The sequence below is a fragment of the Xenopus tropicalis genome, chromosome 7, assembly GCF_000004195.4.
Source record: "Xenopus tropicalis strain Nigerian chromosome 7, UCB_Xtro_10.0, whole genome shotgun sequence".
Taxonomy (NCBI): Eukaryota; Metazoa; Chordata; class Amphibia; order Anura; family Pipidae; genus Xenopus; species Xenopus tropicalis.
The window spans coordinates 98,194,316-98,217,296 of NC_030683.2; the positions used below are offsets into that span (position 1 = coordinate 98,194,316).

The 22,981-nt window shown below is 39.0% G+C and overlaps 1 pseudogene; it reads left to right on the forward strand.

Annotated features, from left to right (window-relative positions):
• On the forward strand, positions 1-22,763 carry LOC101730749 (annotated as a pseudogene).
• The last annotated feature ends 218 nt before the right edge of the window (positions 22,764-22,981 follow it).

Here is a 22,981-nt window from a genome sequence, read left to right on the forward strand (position 1 = left end):
ATGATCCGACAGGTAAAGAAAAAGGATCTGAATGCAAGTAAGGAGTTATCACAGGTCACTTTCACATGTAACAAAGGCCCAGACCAACTGCTTTTGGACAGGGCTAAGGAATTTGTTTTCTTGAAACTGCTCTAAGTCCATTTTCTTGCCATATGTGTCATGACAGTCAAGTAACATGGTCAAACTCTAGACATGAATGGCACCTTTACTCAAGTGTGAGGGAAGAATGAAGTGTGAATATAAATACCCCACAGCCCTGCTGAGATGAGTGTCAAACAAAAAGTAAATCTAGTACCCGGGGCCCCATCAAGAAACTGCTAAGTTAGAGTTAGCAGATCCTATCCGCTTATTATTAACCAGTTGGCACCAAGGGCCCCAATGGGGAACCCTGGGCAGAGGGCCCAGCAAACCGGCAGAATTCCCCAATGAAATAAAATTGTCTGCACACAGACAGCCATACCACTGATCCAAATCACACTCCATTATGCTAAAACCCTGGCCACAATCCACCTAAACCCCAACCACTCCTAACCAGCTCTACTCCATGTTTTTACATCTCTTGGGGCCCCCTCTACCACGGGGCCCCTGGCTGTAGTACCCCTGGTTCCCCATTGCTACCCACCTGCCCAGCTACCAACCAGACACTCATTCATGTGCTTTGTCCTTGCAGTCCATAAAGTATACAAAGAAATTTACAGTCAGAAACACTGTCAGTCAGAGTTTTATCTAAAAGTTATTTGTGTGATTTATAGCACATTGTCTTCCATATTCTAACCAACACAATGCTTAAAGAAGAAATCTAATTACCAAAAAGGATGTAAACCATTTCCCAACCCCAAGGCAAGCAGAGGGGTTAAACACATTCTAGGCTTTTTTCAACATGAGAATAATAAACAGAACTTATGCTGAAAAAGTCTGCCTATTATTTTAACATTTTTAATCTACTTATCTACCACCCATGAACCAGGAATCTTGAAACAAGGAGCAACTTCAATGTTTCTGTTAGCCCTGCTTAGCTAAAGGAATAACAAAAAACAATTTTGTTAATTAAAACAATGGGTACAAAAAATGTTCATAACAAGCCCTATTCATTGCACTCTGTTAAACAAGGCGGTATTATGCCATTTAAGTATGTCTTTGGTGATAGATATACAACGTGTGTCAAATAAAGGTTTGGATTGAGTGAAATACCTACTTGGTTCTACACTGTCAAACCACAATAGTTGAGCAATTTTATGAGTGATAATGACATTATTTGCCAAGAAAACAGAATAGCTTTTTAGAAAGTAGAAAAGTATTTTATAGTAATTTCCCTTTTCCAATAAAATTTCATTCGTTTGATAAAACAGGAAAATGTGCTTCCGGCATTTGCTAAGAGCAGAGGGATATGAAATAGCTGTGCGATGCCTCACAGGTGCCCCCCCCCCACCTCCCTCCTTCATAGAAGCAAATTACAGAATATGAAGATCCCGTAATGATGTACCATCAGGGATGAATAGGAAAATGTCACATATTGTTCAAAGAAGTCAATGTACACTAAATTCAAGGTGTCCTTAGCATTTTTCAAATTACAGAACTAATTTGCATTCATTTACTACCAATCCAAATATGTTTAGACAAGACTGTGGGGGGGTCTGGGGAGCTACAGTTAAAAATGGCTAGGAGTTGGATGTCCTTCATAGAGAAAACTTCTTTAACCCTTTTGTGTCATAACTATAAGCATCTCATTGGTTATATTAAACAGATTTTTTTTGAAGGTGTCAGAAATTAAGGCTAAAACAGCAAATATTCTGCAATTTACTTGATTTCAGTTCCTAAAGGCAGTGGAAGAGTTCAGTTTGGGGAGCCCAATGGCCGCCCGATTCAGTCAGGAGAAAATTACAAAAGAGGAAAAACTGCTGATGTTATAAAACATAAGAGAGATCAGACATTAGATCACCTTTTCTCTGTTTTTTTATAAGCAGAATGAGTTTGTTCTTCTGAAGATTCCTCTCGACTGGTGGCACTTTTGTGTCAATTTCATCATATTAGCAGGGTGGAAATTTGGATTTACAAGTCCTTTAAGGTATAAGGAACAAGGAAAGGTTACTCTAACTCAGGGATCCCCAACCTTTTATACCTGTGAGCCACATTCAAATGGAAAAAGTGTTGGAGAGCAATACAAGCATGAAAAAGGTTCCTGAGGGTGCAAATAAGAGCTATAATTGGCTATTTGGTAGCCCCTATGTGGTTCTGTTTGGCTTTACAGTGGGTTTTATGCAATCAACACTTGCCTCCAGGCCAGAAATTCAAGAATGAGCACCTACTTTGAGGCCCCTGGGAGCAACATCCAAGGGGTTTGTGAGCAACATGTTGCTCATGAACCACTGGTTGGGGATCACTGCTCTAACTACTGGTATAATTAAGTTACTAAGAACAATACATACAGATATCTGAATCCTATAATGCAGTTATTTCTTAAGGCGAAAGCAAAAATTAACAGAGCAAATACTTGGAAGACGTACTGAACATGAAGATGCAATATGGGCCAGTGACTCCTTGTTGTAGGACATATAGTCATCCCCTTTCCTTTTAGTTTTAGAGAAATAAAAAAGACATAATATATAAAGTGGTTTTATTTTCCCTCTGTATAATTCCTGTTTGTAAAGTAGATTTCAATAGATAATGAGAAAAGAGTACAAAAACAACATAAAAGAAATACAAATACAATTAATGAATAAACATTACAGTATGAGTGCTTACAGGCACTAAAAAAGCATTTAACATCAACAACCAAAGCAAGTACAGGTCTGGGATCTGTTCTCTAAAAAAACCTGTTATCCAGAATGTTCACTCCATTTTAATCATATAATTAATATTTTATTATTTCCTTTTTCTATGTAATAATAAAATACATTTCCTTGTACTTGGTCCTAACTAAGATATAATTAATCCTTATTGGAGGCAAAGCAATTCTATTGGGTTTATTTCATTTTTAGATTATTTTTTTGTAGATTTTTCCAGAAAACCCGAGGTCCCAAGCATTCTGGATAACAGGTCTCAAACAGGATCCCTTATCTCAAAACCTATTATCCAGAAAACTCTGAATTACAGGAAGACCATGTCCTACAGACTCCATTTCAATCTATAGTTCTAATTATAATAATAAAACAGTACTTGTACTTGATGGTATCTAAGCTGCATGAATCCATATTGGTGGCAAAACAATCCTATTGGGTTTATTTTACATTTAAAGGAGCAGATTTAAGATATGGTAATTCAAATTACAGAAAGATCTCTTATCTGGAAAACCCCAGGTCCCGAGCATTCCGGATAATAGATCCTGTACATAATAGTATTTAGGCCCAAATCTGATTTGCAAAGTCTCTATCAGCGCTTGATTTGTTGCAGAAAACTGGTAAGAACTGAAAGTACAACTATAATCGATACTGGCACAGAACAACTTCAGGTAAATCTAAGTTCCTGCATTGGGTGCATCTTGATCTATTACTGTGCACCCAGGGCACCTTGATTCTTTGCTACCATTATTGTTATCTTTATAAATTCAGTCAGTGGGGAGTAAGGAACCCACAGGCCATAACAGAACAGACACAGGCCTAAAGGCTGATATATACCATCTCCCCGTGGGAAGCTTGAAGCATGAGGAGATCAGGCAAAGGATTCCCCTTAATATCACCTGCCAACTTCTGCTTGGAATTCCCTGACTAGAAAAGACTACAAAGCACATTTTGTCTTATTAGGAAATTAGCGAAGGGGAAGATTTACATACTCCAACAAACACAATAATCCAAATGAAAATGCCAGAAACACTCCTCACGCAACTACTAATAAAGCCGTGATGGGGGTTTTTTTTGTAAAAGATGAATATGGCAGTGAAGCCAGGACCACTAATTCCCACTGCTTTCCATCACCTTGGTGTGTACCTACCTGTCATTATTTGCACTAATGCCCCGGTTATAAGATCTAATAATGCTTATAAAGCTTGCACAGTACAAAACCCAGGAGAAAAATAAGCTTTTATGGATAAAGTCTTCATGAGAAGATCATAAAATTAATATGATCTATCTAATTGAAGCTTATCCACAGCTGCATTAATGAGAGTGATTAAATTTGAATATAAAATTAAATTATCCCTGTTGTCAACAAGCCATGCAGTTTCTTTAAATAGTTTGTGGAAACAGAAGTGGCTTCCCTCTGCTTGGAATGTAAAGTTCCTTTCATTTGGGGAGTACAGACAGTGCATTCGGCAGTGGAACGCATCTGCCCTCTGCTGGTCTGAACTACAACTACACGGCATTAACAGCATTCATAGTACTGTATTGCTATTGCTAGCCTTATAGATTATGAATTTAAATTCCTGCCTGTAATTAATATACACAAGTCTGACATTATTGGTCTCACATTTCATATTCTAACAATAATTTAATCTCCCATTTTTGAATGAAAAATGAATATGTGTACGACAACTTGAGAAATTTACTGTACATCAACTTCTCCTTTATAATCTTATGGAACCAGCATCATCTTTCATAATATCAGCCATGATTATTATTCCTTGAGGCAAAGAGAAAAGAAAGATATTAATTCCCTTCAGACAGCATTTAGCTCTGGGAAATACATTTTGCCAAAGGCTTTCTGGAACCACATTGTGTGAAGTTCTTCCTGCTCTCCTATATCCAGGGCAGGTCAGTGTGCACCCCTATTTTTCCCCAAAAGAGGTGGAACCCAGAAATCCGCTTTGCAAATGTGGGGCTACTACCAGGCATAGGGTTAATGGCTGTAGGAAACAATGCAGCAGCTGGTGTCCTAATACACTGTCACAAAGATTAAAGTGGTTATTCATCTTTAAATTAACTTTTATTATGTTGTAGGTTGTGTTATTCTGAAACAATTTTCAATTGGTCTTCATTTTTTATTATTTGTGGTTTTTGAATAATTTAGCTTTACATTCAGGAACTGTCCAGTTTGGAATTTTAGCAGCTATCTGGTTGCTAGGGTCCAAACTACCCTAGCAAGTAATAAAAAGTAACAATAACAATGAAATCGTAGACTAAAAATGATAGAGCAATTTTTTTTTGCCTGATCCCTTTTGAAAGCTAGAAAGAGTCAGAAGAAGAAAACAAATAATTAAAAAAAATGACAAAAAAAAAAATAAAAAATGAAGATCAGTTGAAAAGTTGCTAAGAACTGACCATTCTATAACATAATAAAAGTTAACTTTGAGGTAAACCACCCCTTTAACCTTAGTTTTAGCTTTAAAAAGTTTTAGCTTTAAAAAGGCACATATACAAGTAACCGATAACCATGCAATATCTGACTCACACTGCTGCGCTGACAGGGCTTGTTAAGAACTTTCTCAAATTAGTTATAATGGTTAAAGTTACACTTCTGGCACATAAGCCACTACATATGCACGTGTGCCACAGGCCAAGTAATATCCATATAAACATTTAAGGATGCAGGTAAGGGAGACAATTTCTATTTAATTTACATTTTTTAAAAGAAAAAGGGTCACTTTAGGTAAAAGCAGTTAGAAACGTCTATACATCCCCGGAGCTAAAGTACAAGCACATGTGGTTCTGGGCCAGAGACAAGGACACTTTGATTCCATGAGCAGGGCTGCTGGCTCAGAGAGACAAATGCACCAATGTGATTTATATACAGAAATAAACCTTATTATCCACTCTCTTGTAGTCTGTAAAACTGATATATTTATTGACAAATACCTTCTACCTTCTAAGCTGTTGGGAACTATTAAACATGTGAATCTTCCTATCAAGCCTGCTGCCAGCACAAGCTGATCTTTAAAAGTTATAAAAACAGCTCCCACTTATGCAACAGGCAGCTCCTATGAATTAGCACTGTCAAGGGAATGACAGGTAAATGCAGCACAGAAAATATGTCAGGAATTCATCAGAAGCGGAAAAAAACACAACCATTTACAGCCCTTTGCTACCTCCTAGTGGCCATAATACAAACTTCAGAATTCAAAAAATCTCGGACAGTACTAAAGTGACACCATCAGGGCTGGAAATGTCCACTATTGTCTACCCAATAGTGAACGACATATTTTCTGCCATTACACATCTGTATTCTACAGAATGATTGTATTTGATTTAAATATATAACAATCTGGAAATTTGAGGTTATGCTAAAGGTGCTTTTTCGGACTAACACAACTGTAAAACTTAAGTTACATATAGTTACATAGTTATATAGTTACATAGTTACATAGGGTTGAAAAAAGACCTGTGTCCATCAAGTTCAACCCATCCAAGTAAACCCAGCACACCTAACCCACACCTACCAATCTATACACTCACATACATAAACTATAAATACAACCACTAGTACTAACTGTAGATATTAGTATCACAATAGCCTTGGATATTCTGATTGATCAAGAACTCATCCAGGCCCCTCTTAAAGGCATTAACAGAATCTGCCATTACCACATCACTAGGAAGGGCATTCCATAACCTCACTGCCCTCACCGTGAAAAACCACCTACGCTGCTTCAAATGGAAACTCCTTTCCTCTAATCTAAAGGGGTGACCTCTGGTGCGTTGATTGTTTTTATGGGAAAAAAGAACATCCCCCAACTGCCTATAATCCCCTCTAATGTACTTGTACAGAGTAATCATGTCCCCTCGCAAGCGCCTCTTTTCCAGAGAAAACAACCCCAACCTCGACAGTCTAACCTCATAGCTTAAATCTTCCATCCCCTTAACCAGTTTAGTTGCACGTCTCTGCACTTTCTCCAGCTCATTAATATCCTTCTTAAGGACTGGAGCCCAAAACGGCACTGCATACTCAAGGTGAGGCCTTACCAGGGACCTATAAAGGGGCAAAATTATGTTCTCATCCCTTGAGTCAATGCCCTTTTTTATACAAGACAGCACTTTATTTGCTTTAGTAGCCACAGAATGACACTGCCTGGAATTAGACAACTTGTTATCAACAAAAACCCCTAGATCCTTCTCCATTAAGGATACCCCCAACACACTACCATTCAGTAGATAGTTTGCGTTTATATTATTTCTACCAAAGTGCATAACTTTGCACTTATCAACATTGAACCTCATTTTCCAGTTTGCTGCCCAGTTATCTAATTTTGTCAAATCGCTCTGCAAAGCGGCAGCATCCTGCATGGAACTTATAGTTTTGCACAATTTAGTGTCATCAGCAAAAATAGAAACAATACTGTCTATGCCCACCTCCAGGTCATTAATAAACAAGTTAAACAGCAAAGGCCCAAGGTCTGACCCCTGCGGTACTCCACTAACCACACTGGTCCAATTAGAAAATGTTCCATTTACAACCACTCTTTGTACTCTATCCTTCAGCCAGTTCTCTATCCAATTACAAATATTATGTTCTAGGCCAATATTCCTTAATTTGATCATTAACCTTCTGTGAGGTACTGTATCAAACGCTTTAGCAAAGTCCAAGTAGATGACATCAACTGCCATTCCAGCATCAAGGTTCCTACTCACCTCCTCATAAAAGGCAACTAAATTAGTCTGGCAAGATCTGTTACGCATAAAACCATGCTGGCACAAACTAATAGTATTGTGAACTGCAATGTATTCAAGTACCCTATCCCTTATTACCCCTTCCAAAAGTTTTCCTACTACTGATGTCAGACTAACAGGCCTATAGTTTTCAGGCTGAGAACGGGATCCCTTTTTAAATAACGGCACCACATTAGCAATCCGCCAGTCTCTTGGCACCATGCCAGACCTCAATGAATCCTGAAAAATTAAGTGAAGAGGTTTGGCAATCACAGCGCTCAGCTCATTTAATACCCTGGGATGAATCCCATCCGGCCCTGGACCTTTGTTTACCTTTACATGTTCAAGTCTCTTTTGAATTTCCTCCCGAGTGACCCATGCGCCAGTAGCTAAATTACTAGAACTGGGCATATTACAAGGGAAGCCTTCATTATCTGGCTCCTCAGATGTATAGACAGATGAAAAATAAGAGTTCAAAATTTCAGCTTTTTCCCCGTTTTCATCAACCAACGTACCCCCCCGTGATAATAAAGTTCCCACCCCTTCTTGCTTCATTTTTTTACTATTCACATAATTAAAAAATAATTTTGGATTCTTTTTACTCCTAGCTGCAATATCCCTTTCCATCTCTAGTTTAGCTTGCTTGATAGCTTTTTTGCATGCTTTATTTGCTTCCTTGTACCTGATGAAAGTTTCCGCTGTCCCAGCTAACTTGAATGCCCTAAAAGCACGTTTTTTCTTACCAACCTCGACAATAACACTTTTATTCAGCCATAAAGGTTTTGCTTTGCGATGCCTCTCCTTGCTTACTAGGGGGATATACTGTTGTGTATACCTACAAAGCAATGTTTTAAAGATGTTCCATTTTCCTTCTGTGTCTAACCCCATGAAAAGCCTTTCCCAGTTGACACATTGCAGAGATGCCCTTATACTGACATAACTTACAGCAACAAATAAAAAGTAACTATACAAATAAAAGTAAATTGCTGAATCCTTATTAAACAGTGCTTAGTAGTTTTGCTTCTTTGTTAGTAAATGAAGCTTTATAAGTCTGTTACATGCAATCTTTATATAAAGACATCGCTGCTGACATCCAAAGAAGACTCAGTGGAATAGGACACATACCAAAAATTGCAACCCATAACCCATATCTACAGCCATGAAAAAAGCTTGGACGTGTATTATCTTTTCCAAGGGACATGCTTTAAAGGAATAGTTCAGTGTAAAAATAAAACTGGGTAAAATGGATAGACTGTGCAAAATTAAAAGTGTTTTCAATATAAAATAGACTGCAAAATAAAAAATATTTGTAATACAGTTAGTTAGCCAAAAAATGTAATCTATAAAGCCTGGAGTGGGCAGAAGTCTAGCATAATAGCCAGAACACTACTTCCTTTTTTACAGCTCTCTAAGCTATTAGCAATCAGTAACCAATCAGTGACTTGAGGGGGGAGCATATGGGACATAACTGTTCAGATAGTTTGCTTTTGAATCTTACCTGCATGCTCACAAACTAACTGAAAAGTTATGTCCCATGTGCCCCCCCCTTAAAGTCACTGACTAACTAAAAGGTTAGTGAGCTGAAAGCAGGAAGTAGTATTCTGCTCACTCCACCTTTATACTGTAGATTACATTTTTGTCTAACTAACTATATTACAAATATTTTTAATTTTGCCCAGTTTTATTTTTACTCTGAACTGTTCCTTTGATGGTGAAACACTCACATGCAAATAATGGTGTTATAGCCAGTTAACTGTGTTTATGGGGACATTCCAGCGGTGGCACTGGCCACACTCAAATCTGTGACTACTGTGTGAATTCAGCCAGTCTGACCAGAGCAGATAGGGCTACACTGGGTAACTAGCCTCATGATAATGTCAGTAATCTCATACAAAGGCCATTGTCTGCAGCGACAGTTATACAGACTCTCTAACAAGTACATTGGCACACAGTAAGATTTGGTTAAATCTGTGCTACCATGGTTTGAATAACATTAGAATCAGCATAAATTACATTAATAATCCATGAACTACAAAAAGCTGCTAGAAACGTGATCTTGACTAGGTTCCAGATTACAATTTCAAGACTTAATTGGCACCACTGACTCCCTGACCACAATCCCAAAATGTACTTTATGTGCTCCCATGGGCCTTCTTTTCATGCAATAATACGACAATAGAGTGATTTATTAATTACATAGCATGGTTAGATGCAGTATTTGGGCACAGTCAGCCCAAATAGGGTATACAAAGAATCTGACAAGTCAAAAAATCCAGAATTTTTGCGACTTTTCTGCAACTTTTCCCACACTTTCCCGACTTTTTCAGTTCAGACTTTTTATTAAATCTAAGACATTTGTGGAACATTTATTCGAACTTTAAAATACAATAAAATACAAAATGTTAGAGTTTTAGTAAATCTGCCCCTAACTGGTTGCAAATAAGATCCTAGCATGAATCAAACCAAGGACCCTAGTGTGGGGAAAATGTAAAAAAAGAAGCTTACATGTTGATTCTTAACTTAACTTTTAGGCACTGTGCTCCAAACTACGCATATGTCTCTTTATTCAGAAAAACCCTGCAGGCTGCTGTGTTCCCACAGAGGCTTGTGCCAAAAGACAGAGAGTACTTGTGCATAAAGCACTGTGCACTGCAGGCCTGGACTGGAAATCTGTAGTGGGGCTGCTGTAAAGTGCCAGACACTCACTATTTATTGGGCTGGTGGGGGCTGTTTGGGCCTCTGTGTAGATGAAATGCCAGGGCCTATTTTAAATTTCCAGTCTAAACCTAGTGCACTGACATCATTTTGATGCTGATTGCCGGAAATAACTACATCCTGACAATAAAGTTCAGCGTAATTATGTCACACACACATCACCCTCTCATGACTGCAATTAAGGTGGCAACACTGCATTCTGGGTAAAAACATGGCAATTGCATTTGAACTTGTACTTAAATGGCTCCTAAGTTTGCACTTTCCTATCACTATATGAGAAAGGCATTTGTTGCTGTTGTGCCTTTTTTTAAAGGAAACGTATTGTGTCATACTCATTTTTTGATGAGTTATTTCCCTTACTCTAAAATGTATAGTGCATCTGTGAAAAAAAGATTCTAAAAATGTTTTACCTGCTAAAACTATAACTCTACTAGAGCTGCAGAGAGAACCTCTCTCCTCCGTGTCTGAAATGAGGGCTGGGTGTGTCCTTTCATTCTCCCTCAGGCAGGGTCGGACTGGGGGGTGCAGGGGGGCCCTGCAGGTACCCCAGCCAGCTGTGTCCCCTACCCCCCCCAGGGGCCCCCCTAACCACCCCGCAGGGCCCCCACCCGACGTCCTCCCTGAGTGCGTATAAATTGAACGAGTCAGGGGAGGAACAGTCAGTAGGGGGAGCGCCGGCAAAGGTTGGACTGGGCCGCCCGGGCCCACTAGGGCCGGGGCCCTCCGGGATTTTTCCCAGTGTCCAGGGCCCAGTCCGGCCCTGCCCTCAGGAAGTGTTCGTAAGTGTGAGTGACAATTAGAACTTTGCAGTAGCAGCCAAAGTCTCACCCCCAGTACTACTTTTACTTCACTGATAGCCAGAAAGACATATCCCTTTTTTATATTAACAAAAAATTTGAGTTGAATGGTATCTAATGGAAAAGAAGTTAGTTTAAATTACTGCTTGAGGGCCCCCATATTACATTTGCACAAATCATATCTTGTCCCACCATCTGTGGTAGAAAAACGTCAAACCATTAAGACTGTAGCTTTTCGAATGTGGTAATACATTATGCCTTCTTCCCCTATGAACCATGCCATGCTTTTCCCCTGAGAGCCGTTCCTTCGTAGCTTCTGAGAGGTGATCTGTGCTCTTTACAAGTAATGTTCAGCTCCCTGCTCCTCTACCCGAAAGAATGAAAACTGTTTTTGTTAAGCCTTTTAAAAGATGCAGTTTTTATTATTTCGGGTAGGAGCAGGGACCCAAACATTCCTTGTAATCTGCAGTGAGCAGTTGTCAGAAGTTACGAGCGGCTCTCAGAGGGAAGCAGGACACAGCATAGGGGTGGACAGGTAAGAGTGCTCAGTCCTTCTCTACAGACTTGCCTTGGCTCACAGTCCCAAACTGACGTCACTGGCTCACAGTCCCAAACGCCTCCCTCCCCTTACAGCCCCAGTCATGGTAACTGGATGAACCCTATCTAATGAAGCTGGAGCCGGCGGCCCCTTAGAGAAACTGTAAGGAGTCTAGTACCAGAACTCCAGGGAAGTGGTAGAACAAGAGCAGTTTTTGGCCTGCTTTATGAAAATTTGCCCCGAAAGGTACTAAACAAACACAGATTCCTTCTATTTTACATTACACAGCATTGATTAATACACTATGAAAACTCATGGTATATGTCCCCCTTAATAAATGAGTATCTAGATCAGTGCTGTCCAACTTCTGTTGTACCGAGGGCCGGAATTTTTCTGACCTACGTGGTGGAGGGCCGATAATGGAAGCCAGTTTTGACCACTCCCCTTTTTGAAACCGCACCCACTTGAAACCACACCCATGTTATCACATGACCATACCCATATTAATGGTTGTAGTACAGCAAAAACCTGCCATACTCTGCCTGCCCTACCCTTCCTGTGTGTGCCATACTCTGCCTTCCCTACCCTGCCTGTGTGTGCCATACTCTGCCTTCCCTACCCTGCCTGTGTGTGCCATACTCTGCCTTCCCTACCCTGCCTGTGTGTGCCATACTCTGCCTTCCCTACCCTGCCTGTGTGTGCCATACTCTGCCTTCCCTACCCTACCTGTGTGTGCCATACTTTGCCTTCCCTACCCTGCCTGTGTGTGCCATACTTTCACTGTGTTTGCCATTCTTGGCTGGTTTGTGCCATACTTGGCCTGTGTGTGCCATACTCTGATTTCCCTACCCTGCCTGTGTGTGCCATACTCTGCTTGCCCTATGATGCCTGTGTGTATGGCACACACAGGCAGCCTACAGTGACACAATGCTGGCACTGCTCCTACAGTCTGCACAATAACTATATATTAAAAAAACTTTTTAATTGCAGTACCACCTCAGTATATGTTCTTTTTGTAGTGTGCAGGGATTATTTGTGGGTTTCTACTGCTCCTGAAGTGTGAACAGGGGAACAATGTGGGTGATTACAGCCTGAGCCTGAGGTGTGAACACTGCAGGGGGTGAACAATGCAGAGATTAAAAGGTGTGAACAACACAGGGGATTACATGTTTAAACAATACAGCCTGATTACAGCCTGAATCTGAGGTGAGAACCATGCAGGGGGGCAGTTAATCACAGTACTGATACCATTTAAAGCTTACAGAAGAGTAAGCCATCAAAGCAGCCAGACAGGTGGGGGGCCACACAGAGGGGGGTCGCGGGCCGCATGCGGCCCGCGGGCCGCCAGTTGGACAGCACTGATCTAGATGATGTAAGGGCTGTAAATAAAATATGGGGTATGGCTGCCTTTTATTGTTCCTCTCGTTCTTGCCAACAGCCGAACAGCAGAAGTGAAGTAACGCGCCACATGATGACAAATAGGGTGCGATTCAATTTTCAAACCTGCCCAATTGACAAACCAACTGATACTGATTAGCTCATCAGGCCACCATACACATACCAAAAACTGTACAAAACTTTTTTTCATGCAATTTTTTTGGCGTGTCTATGACCAACTTAAAGCAGAAGGAAAGTTAATAACTAAGTAAGCTGCACCTACTTTAAGACCATTTGAAGCAAGATCCAAGGGGTTGGGGAGCAACATGTTACTCCTGAGCCACTGGTTGGGGATCTCTGGTTTAAATAATTCTGACAAAGTGCTATTTCATTACAAAAATGAAAATAAAATAACTTTGAACTAAAAGGCATTTTCTGTTCATTTTCCAACTAAGAATGTTCTGTTTATTGTAAAGTCTTTCATTGGCTATGACTGAAAATGAAAAAAGAGACTAAATTGCAAGGTACAGAACCTCTGTCACTAAGCAGGTTAATTACATGGATCAAAGCAGCTGAACAAAGGTTTTTTCCCCAGCTAATTGCTTTCCCTTTGCAGGCTCTTAAAAGTGTCACCTGCATTATTCAAACTGACACAAAGTTGTGACATCAGCAAGAAAGTAGCCACAAGGGGAAAATGTTATGGAGAACACAAAAAGTTCCTGAGTCATAACATCTGCAACTGGGACGGCAAGGCCAAAATAGGCATGAAATATGCACACAGATGCCAAGTCAGGTATAATATCTGTGTAAATGCCATAGAGCATAAGGAAAATGTCCTACTTCTAAAACTTAATAGCTGAACTAGCAACCCCAGGAGAGGATTATTATACAGCCATGTGGTTAGTGGTCAGGCAACTGCAGTGCGGCTGGTAAAAAGTCACCTTAGTCACCATAATAAACTGATGAGGTTAAACCAACTGCAGAGTGTGTGCATTTATCTTTATTATTAATAATATGTATTCATAAAACAGAAACATATTCCACATCATTGTACATTAAACATACAAAACAACCATTAACAAATACAAGAGGATACTTATTTATTCTGTAACCCTTTCTTGCTAATTTGTTTTAGGTCACTTGTTCGTTAGGGTATTATGGAAAGGCCAGCATAGCTCCCACTAGAAGACTGACAGGCTGGTACAAATTGGACTGGCACAGTCGAGAAGATGCAGCTGAAAACATTTATTTAAGTATTACATCCTTAAAGGGGTTGTTCATCTTTGTAAAACATTTAGTTCAGTTCACATAAAAATACAATATTTGCTATATAAATGGTTAACAGAAGTATCAATGTCCAAAAGGAAACAAGTAAGGGCAAAGCCTGGGAGATATAAGCATATAGGAAGTTCTCAGTGCGTCAGGTTCAAAATAGGACACTGCCATCCCCTCAGAAAACGAATCAGAGAAACAGGTAAAGGACTGACATGTAAGGTATAAAAATCAGATTTAACAATGCACCTTTTGCTTTTTTAAAAAAGAAAAACAGGTTTCCTAACACATGGAGAGCATTGTTAGTGGTTTTATAGGATTTGCACATTGAAAGTGAACAACCCCTTTAAACAAGGCAAAAACAAGCCTTATGCATTTTGTGCCACTAGGGGCATGAAACGATTACGCTTCTGGAAGTATGTTTACTAAAACCAGTGCATGTTGGTCAGTTGAAACAATTATACTGGCCAGATTTTAACCTCTATTTATTTTTATCTAGTGTCAAGGTTAAAAAGGTTGAGAAAGCTTGCTTTAATGCTTAGGAAAGATGCGTGTTTAAGCAGTGTGAAAACTAGCATGCCCCAAAACTTTTTTGGATCTTTTTTTTATCCTTAAAGGTCTCAATGAGAAGACAGAAATACATAAAATACATGTTTTAAGGCATTTAGATATAAGCTCTCATTTTTACAAGCACAAATGCAGGGCGCAAAGTGCAATTTCTGGTGCAAGTTGCCTTTTTTACTCATAGCATGTGGCATTACCTAGTTCTCCCAGTCAATCTCAGCTATGACTAACATGACTAAAAACTGGATCAGATATCTTCAGAATTTCATTTAAGCAAGTGAAAGCAGATTGCCAAGCCCGCTGTACCGCAGTCCCACCAATGTTTCATAGTAGAGCCGCAGTGTGCAGGCCTAAACATTGCCCCCACGCCTAATGATTGGGGAACCCTACAGAGACAACTGTCAGTCAATCAGAACATAAAACCGGTCTGACAATCACTTTTCTGGAAGGCAGAGCCCGCCCCCTAGCAGCCGTGATTGGCAGGCGCCTCAGCCAATCAGTTGGCGCTTTGGGAAGACGGGGGGAAAAAATGAGCGCACAGGGGTGGGCGTGGCCTCACAGTTGCTTTCCCACGAAGTCAGCAGTGAGGGGGAAAGAGGGGCTGCGACTGGCGGTAAAGATATTAGGGAGAGTGACTGTACCGGGGAGGCACCAGGCATGATACGACAGCTGCTGTGGAACTGCATCTCTCTGCCTCCGCCAGTAGCCAAAGGCTGAGCTGTAAGGGAGTAGTTGTGCGGCAGCTGCAGAGCAGCAGGTTGAAGCTCCATCGCTAGAGATGAATGTGTCTGTTCCTACACCATCCCCCTGGCTGCAGCATTGTAGGAGGGAAGTCGCAGTTGTAACGCAGAGTCTGAAAATGTATTGTGCGTTGTTATAGAGTAGATCGTTCTCAGAGACTTTTTTTCTGTATTGTTTTTTTTTATTCAGAGATCCTGAAACGCTTTCCTTCTTAACTGAGAAGTCTTGATGCAGTCTGTAATATTAATGATGTGTGTTGCTTTTGAATCTCAGACTAATAAAAACGGAAAACAAATACAGAAAGATGTGTTCTTAGTCCAGTGGTTGGTAGGGCCAGGGTAACCCAGCACTAGGTGGGCCCATCAATATGACATTTCTAAATGGCTAGTTAGGATGGTCATTATTGCAAATGCTTTTTCATACATCTCAAATTCTCTGTGGATATTTACTGTTCTGGTTTCTCATTGGACTGAACGATAGTCCTTAGAAATTATTTTATTTATGTTTAACCTTGGTATGAGGGGAAGACGACCTGACCAATGTTTGTACCTCAAAGGGGTGCTTGAACTCAAAGTCAAAACTTTTTATCTCAAATCTGCCTTTGGCCTACTTTGTTTCTTTACATTGTTCCTTTTGCTAATGTTTTCTTCCTATTGTGATCTGTCACATTATCTGTGATAAATAAGCCTATGTTTGCTAATTTCCAACAGATGTAATACACAGCTAAAGGAGAATTGTAGCTAAAATGCATAATTATATAAACATGCCTTTGCAGAGTTTAAATGCTGGATTTTAGTATCTATATTTTGACTGATTGGGAACAATTGTCTTGTACCTTGTATGGGACCTGTTATCTAGAATGCTTGGGACCGTGGGTTTTTCCAGAGAAGGTGTCATTCCTTAATTTGGATCTCCATACTTTAAGGGGTTGATTTACTAATCCACGAATCTGAACGAGAAAAATTTGGATTGGAAAACGAACATTTTGCAACTTTTTAGTATTTTTTTCGTCGCCGTTACGACTTTTTCGTAAATTGTCGCAACTTTTTCGTAACCGTTTCAACTTGCGCAAATTGTTGCGACTTTTTCATAGCCAATACAAATTTCGTGAATTGTCACGACTTTTTCATAGCCAATACAAATTTAGTGAATTGTCGCGACTTTTGCATAGCCATTATGACTTTCATGAATTGTCGCGACTTTTTCATAGCCAATAGACAATTCGCGAAAAAGTCGCAAAATACCGATCATTACGAAAAAAGCGCATTCGGACGCTTTTTGGACGTTCGTGGATTAGTAAATGTGCCCCTAAGTCTACTAAAAAAAATCACTGAAACATTAAATAGGATTGTTTTGCCTCCAATAAGGATTATTTATATCTTAGTTATCAGTTACAAGGTACTGTTTTATTGCGGAGAAAAGGGAAATCTTTTTAAAATTTGAATTATTTTATTACAATTATTTTATTAAAATGAAGTCTAAGGGGAATGGCCTTCTTGTAATTTGGAGCTTTCTAAATAACAGGTTTCTGGATAAAGGATCCCATACCTGTACTGGTAATTGAATTTATTCCAAATAAATCAATAATAGGTTTTCTATACATGCAGTAACATTTGTGTTTCCAGGCTTGTATGTATAACATGTTGCAACCATTGGTCACAGGAAAGACTGTTTCCCTCATTGACATTCAGGACTTGAATCGTTCAGATATGGAGGTAGAAACAATAGGGATTGTATGTATATAAATAGGGATTCTACCTCCACCTGCTGATTCAGCCCTAAACACAGATTTTGCTCGGGCGCCCAATTGATGAGACAACCGATATCCGCAGCCTCAGTCGTCTCATCGATCCGCCATACACGCACCGAGTATGACATGAAACAAGGTTTCGAGCGATAATATCGGTGTGTATGGTCAGTTTTAGAGAGGAATATTAGAGTTAGGTGGCTTGTAATAAAGTACAATATTTTTCAAACTGTCTGAGCATATCTGGCCTTTTTTTAAAATGACACCTGGGGCCTACTACTACTACATAGAATCTAGGTTCAACCTGGCATCACTGGGCACACACCCTCTGCAGGCCAGATACAGTACATTTGCAGGCTTTGCAAACTGCTCACATAAGTCACTTAAGTAATGAATTAATTGTAATACATTTTATTAAATATCTATAAATAGCACACCTGACACAAGCATTCTTGTACATACGGTGATAATGATATATATGTCCACAGTCACACTAACACAGATATGTGCAACACACGGTGAAATAGACAACATACAGAGTGCAACACATTGTAGCAACCACATGTACCTAAAGAGTGACAGTTCAGAGACAAACAGTGACAGCAACACAAAAGTATAAAGTGACAAACACCATGGCATACAGGCAGGCACAATGGGACATACTGTATTACAGAGAGTAAAATACACTGTGACCCATGGATGCTGTGACACACAGATGCATATTGACACACGGAAATAAGCAGACAAACTGTGAGATAAAATGAGTGACACAAGCATCCAATCACACAGCTGTCAGGCCAACTTCTATATATTAGTGGGGGCCTATACAGACCCATCGGCTGCAGACTGCATCCACAGCCCTGAGATCCTTGCTCATACATTGTTAGGAGGGGCATTCTGTTGGGCATGAAGCCTACTTGTCATAAGAAATCCAACCTATGGGTATGGTAACTTTGTGTCCTTAGGGAAGTATTGATTCAGTCATGGCATTTTAAAAAATCTTAAGGTGGCCATACACTTACCATAATAGATAGGCCTACGTACATCTATTCTTATTTTTACTTTAATGCCCATCCCATCCCGTTAAATAGATCATTACATAATGGTTATACAGCAGAACCCAATTTTACATCCCCAGATTTTACATTTTCCCAGAATTGATGCCGTTTTGTTGTGGTCATGTTTACAGAAGCTGCATTTTTTTCTTTACCAGATCTAACAGTCTCCTGGATTTTTGTGACACAGTCCCTTGGGAAATGTAAAATTGGGGTTCTACTATATATTACTTGAACCAGAAGGACCCTAATAATGAAAGTAAATAAATTGTAAACGCACAGTTATCATTCTGCATTTACTCTGCTCAGCAATAACTATGCATGCGATTGGTAAGGAGATAAGTTTAGACTCCTCAATGAGTTATTTCGGTTATGTATGTTATATGTTTATTATCTAACCTGTATGCACCTTTGCATATTATTCTTTGAGGTCTTTGTACACAACAAACAGCAAACCGAGAGAAGGTAGATACAGCACCAAAATCAGGCCTTTACCTACTTACCTGCTGTTGATCATAAATATATGCAGCACCGGCTGTCTGTAACACATGTATAAACCACCATATACCTGTGCTTTTCATATGCACTTGTTATATAGCGGTATTGGCATGTACTTAACCCTGTATCTTTGTATCTGTAACTAGTGATGGCAAAATTTTTGTCAGGTTTTTCCCCAAAAATATATGACTTCAATGCATTTAACTCAGATTGTAAGCTCTACGGGGCAGGGACCTCCTTCCTACTGTGTCTCATACCACATGGCACTTATATATATATGTATTTATTGTATTTATTTATTATATCACTTGTCCTCCCTGTGTGTAATTGTGTATATTGTAAGACTGTACAGCGCTGCGTACCCTTGTGGCGCTTTATAAATAAAGTTATACATACATACATACATTTAACAAATTTTTGCTGTTTTGCAAAATTTGATTTGAAGCGAGATGGGACAGATTCACTCGTCACTATCTGTAACATCTTCAAAATCATTTAACAATATTTTTCTGTTCAAGGAGACCTCGGAGGAAATGTTTACTTGCTTTCAATGTTGATATTGTTGAGTTTTATGTTTTATAACAGTAACATTTCTCATTGGATTTGTACCTGTGCCACAGTAGGTTGAATGAGCACTGGGTGGTGCTGTCGTACTTCTGTCATAGTCAGTACAAGCATGTGTAAGAGATCTAAGAGAGCAAATACATTAGTAAGCACAATGTGAATTTTGCAGTCTCTCTTCTTTCTTTCCCTTGTGCTTTCCAAGCGCTCGATATGGAAGCCCCAAACGGCAGCTGCAGTTTTACAGGTACCACTTTGCTATGTTTGCCTTGACTAGAAATGCAAGTTACCTTGTAACTTTTTTTTGTTAAATGTACCATTAGACTCTATACAGCACTTGCATCCACTCCTATAATGTAATATGTTTAGACTAATAGGAATATGTTGCACTTTGTGAGATATATTGCACCATTACTTTGTCTTTATAATGGTTTATTTAATGGTACATTTGTGCAATTCTATTATATAGCACATTGGGATCATATGATCACTGAGAATAGCTTGAGTAAATCATGTCTCGGTGCCGTGTTTTGTCAGGAAACACATTTTTGCTGTTATTTTTCAGATGGTTATTGGTAATATGCAAAAGTTTAATCAAAATCTATATGTTTATAATGATAAAAGATGTTACTGGAATTCACTCTATGGGAAATGGCACACTATGTTCCCAGCCTAATTGTACTAAAAAAACAATTAACAATTGTACTAAAGAAAAAACACATTATTATTATTATTATTAATTTAAAGACCTTTATATATGGCCAATTGTTGCTATTTTTTTTTTTTGCCAGTTTCGCTAGCAAAATACTCCCATAGACTCAAAAATGGCCCATTTTGGCTTCTTCTAAACAAATATTACTTGAAGTAATTAGTCTTGGTGATACTTTAATATCATTTTTTTTTTTAACATTTGTGTTTATTCATGGAGTCCTATAGTGGATGATCTTTAGCCACAATTAAATCACATTGCATCTGAGAAAATCAATCTTACTATAACAATCCAAAGTTGCCATATTTTGTTGAACTTATGGCGGCAGCCCCCTTGCTAAGCATCTAATGTACCAATTTCAGCCACGTCTTCGTTCTGGGTTTTTTAAGGCCCGTCCACAGCAAAATTATACATTTTCTTGCATAGTACAGCAAAGACCTTGCAAATAGGCTCTGGAATTAGCAATTATACTGTAACTGTAAAAACACTAGTATATAGCAATGGGAGGACAGCAGGGAGGGGAGAGCCAGGTGCATAGAAAGGTATTGTGATCTCAAACTTGTTGAGTTTGGGGAAATTGCCAAGTCATATGGCGTACGTCTGCCACCTCAGCCTGACATCTATGACAGTTGTTGTGCTTTAATATATTTCTAACATGGTTAAAATCTAAGTGGGAGAGCAGTACTGGTATGGGATCCCTTATCCGGAAACCCGTTATCCAGAAAGCTCCGAATTACGGAATGCCCATATCCCATAGACTCCATTTTAATCAAATAATTCAGAATTTTGAAGTGATTTCCTTTTTCTTTGTAGTAATAAAACAGTACCTTGTAATTGATCCCAACTAAGATATAAATAATCCTTATTGGATGCAAAACAATCCTATTGGGTTTAATTTATGTTTTATTGATTTTTTAGTAGACTTAAGGTATGGAGATCCAAATTACGGAAAGACCCCTTATCCAGAATACCCTTGGTCCCGAGCATTCTGGATAACGGGTCCTATACCTGTACTTTCAAATAGTGTGCAACAGGGTTCAGAATGGATTCCATTGATATTTATATTTTAATGACTCGCAAAAGGGCATTTGGCAATGAAACAAAACTCTGCATAACAAATGAATCCATCTAGCAATGCCATCTTTACTGGGGGATCTTGAAAATTCTAAATCTAGGTGGCTTGGGGGCAGTGAAGATTCATGCTTGATAGAGAAGAACATAGGTTGCTGGTGGAAAATAGATTTAGTTATAGCAATCGGTGCTAGTCTGCAGCAACAGCAAGGGCCTAAAGGAAATTTTCCTACATTAAAATAGTAACAGGAGGAGAGGGCAATTCTTCCCTCTTGCTAGACACTGTAAAAGGCACCATCTAGCATATGTATTGCAATTGTGGTCCTCGGTACTCAAAGGAGATGTAATTGAAATGAAGTAAATCAGTTATAAAATAAAAAAGTTAGAAATAAAAAAAAATTCAGTTGAGTTCAGAATTCTTTTTGCCTTTCTCCCAGCTATAAGTTATGTAGCATTAACTTTCGAAAAAGTTTGGTGGTGATGACCATGTGTTTCTTCTGTATCATCTGCTGTGTAACTATACTGTCCTCTGAGATGCAACATATCACAGTTCAAAATGAAACTTTTGATTAATTTATTTGAATTACTATTAAGGTACATTTGTATTTATAAAAAAAACTAAAAACATTAAAATATTTTTTCTCTTAATGCGTTTTTTGTTTTTTTTTTGCAGATCAGGCCCTCCATTAGGAAGCAATGCTTGGATTTTAATAGCCATTTTTCAACTAGCCATGGATTCCATTGTTTGTGAATCAGAATCCCCAGGCAAAGCTTACAAACATTTACAGCGACCGTCACTAGTACGTAGGGTACACAAGGTTGCTTTGTGGAGTCCAACAGAATTGCTTAAACTGAGAAACCAGAAACATTTTTGGAATCCTATAAATTATGAACATCCAGTTTTGCCAATAGAATAGAAACATTAAACATATCATGAAAATTTTTTATTCTAGAAATGAGCCATTAAAATACTCTACCATGGAAAACTCACATTATTCTTCACAACAAATTAAACACACTGTCAAAATGACAAATTTGAACAGGAGTAAGCGACAACTCCAAAGCAGAAGCTGGGATAACGTGAAACGTTTTTTGGACAGCGAAAGTCAGCCAACGACAGTCTCTGAATTTATTTTATGGGGACCAACGGGATGATGATGTGGAGTCAAGCACATTCCCTGGAATTTATGAGACCACAAGAACCTCTACTGTTCATGCCAGGACAACTTTGTTGGAAACAACAACTTCCACCACAGCTTCCACAACCACAAATGTTAAAGTTACTACATTACAAAACCCAGGGATTCATTATGGAAAGAAATCCCCTGGTAGGATTAGCAATTAGCACAACTGACCCAAATCCAGGCAATGGAAAGACTGAATTTTTATGGCTTGCAGGAACTATATAACCCACAGTGCATTGTATTGCAATGTTCCTTTTACTATCACCTGTACAGGGATTTGTGGGATTTGGAGGATGAAGTCTGAAGGCTGGCTGAGGACAGTCAACTACTATTACATGACTACAAGTAGTCAGATAAGCAGGAGAACAGGGGGCCGGGCTTAGGTAACTGCTCTAAACCATATTATTACATAAAACTCGTGAAAAGTCTGCATGTTTTTAATTGTTTTATATTGCAAAGTTGCTTCAAAATATGTTTACTTTTCAAAAAGCTTAAAGTGGACCTGTCACCCAGACATGAAAATCTGTATAATAAAAGTCCTGTTCAAATTAAACATGAAACCCAAATTCATTTTTATATTAACACATCCAAACCCATTATAAAGGCATTTAAAAATCACAGCTGTCAATCATATATTG